This window comes from Trypanosoma cruzi, assembly GCF_000209065.1.
Source record: "Trypanosoma cruzi strain CL Brener chromosome Unknown tcruzi_1047053429661, whole genome shotgun sequence".
NCBI classification, from domain to species: domain Eukaryota; phylum Euglenozoa; class Kinetoplastea; order Trypanosomatida; family Trypanosomatidae; genus Trypanosoma; species Trypanosoma cruzi.
Window position 1 is genome coordinate 1 of NW_907671.1, and position 1013 is coordinate 1013.

General features: G+C 60.4%; 4 non-coding genes across 4 annotated transcripts, besides 1 other annotated feature; all 4 read right to left on the reverse strand.

Moving 5' to 3' along the window:
* Positions 1 to 203: 203 nt before the first annotated feature.
* On the reverse strand, positions 204 to 295 carry Tc00.1047053429661.10. Its single transcript, XR_008254313.1, has one exon. It is a non-coding gene; the product is annotated as a C/D small nucleolar RNA (snoRNA), TB11C2C2 (small nucleolar RNA).
* A 49-nt stretch (positions 296 to 344) lies between these two features.
* Positions 345 to 413, reverse strand: Tc00.1047053429661.20. The gene has a single exon (XR_008254314.1). It is a non-coding gene; the product is annotated as a C/D small nucleolar RNA (snoRNA), TB11C2C1 (small nucleolar RNA).
* A 49-nt stretch (positions 414 to 462) lies between these two features.
* Positions 463 to 487: a microsatellite.
* A 30-nt stretch (positions 488 to 517) lies between these two features.
* Positions 518 to 585, reverse strand: Tc00.1047053429661.30. The gene has a single exon (XR_008254315.1). It is a non-coding gene; the product is annotated as an H/ACA snoRNA, TC11C2H1 (small nucleolar RNA).
* Positions 586 to 945: 360 nt separating this feature from the next.
* Positions 946 to 1010, reverse strand: Tc00.1047053429661.40. The gene has a single exon (XR_008254316.1). It is a non-coding gene; the product is annotated as a C/D small nucleolar RNA (snoRNA), TB11C2C2, 5' partial (small nucleolar RNA).
* Between the last annotated feature and the right edge of the window lie 3 nt (positions 1011 to 1013).

Genomic DNA, 1013 nt, shown 5'->3' on the forward strand with positions numbered 1-1013 from the left:
CGCGCGCCTTGCTCTCCGACCCCGTGCACACACACGCAGCGGAACGCGTCCAACGCACGCCCCCTGAAGGGACAGCGAGGCCGCGACAGCCACGCGCATGCCGTCTCGAGGCCGTACGCCCACTGAGAGAGCGCCCCCGAGGTGACAGGATCGCGTAATGAAGGCAGAGGGGAGAGGGTGAAAGAGAGGGAGGCTCGGTGCGACGATCAGACGGGGCGTGAAATAACGCTGTTTTCATTGCTGTGTCAACGTCCATCTGCGACGGCTTCACATCGGCCTGGTTGTCGATCACATCGCCATGCACATGCGCCAGGGCAGGGAGGGAGGAGGCGTCGGGGTCGCGGTCAGACTGGGGCGACAGTGTTTCTTGCTCACGGGTTCGTCAAAGTCTGTGATGTTACGTCAATCATCATATCCAGATCCGTCTCCAGGAATCCCAAAGCTGCAGCCATGTGCATGTGCATGTATATATATATATATATATATACACACACACCGAGGCGGGGGGTCGTGGACATCTCTTGCTCTCCAGTTTCGTGCACCGCGTCTGTTGGTTTAGCGACGAGCGCACTACAAAAAAGAGCTTTCGCGGGAAGGGGGCATTCTGCGCAAAATGTGTAATGCATGGTTTGTTGCTGACTCGTCAGGGCCCCGATGGAGCTAGAGCGCACACAGGATATGCATAACGGGATAGTCACGCGGCGGAGCATCAGGCGCACAGGGCGCCGAGCGTCACACCGCGCGCGCCCTTGCTCTCCGACCCCCGTGCACACACACGCAGCGGAACGCGTCCAACGCACGCCCCCAGAAGGGACAGCGAGGCCGCGACAGCCACGCGCATGCCGTCTCGAGGCCGTACGCCCACTGAGAGAGCGCCCCCGAGGTGACAGGATCGCGTAATGAAGGCAGAGGGGAGAGGGTGAAAGAGAGGGAGGCTCGGTGCGACGATCAGACGGGGCGTGAAATAACGCTGTTTTCATTGCTGTGTCAACGTCCATCTGCGACGGCTTCAC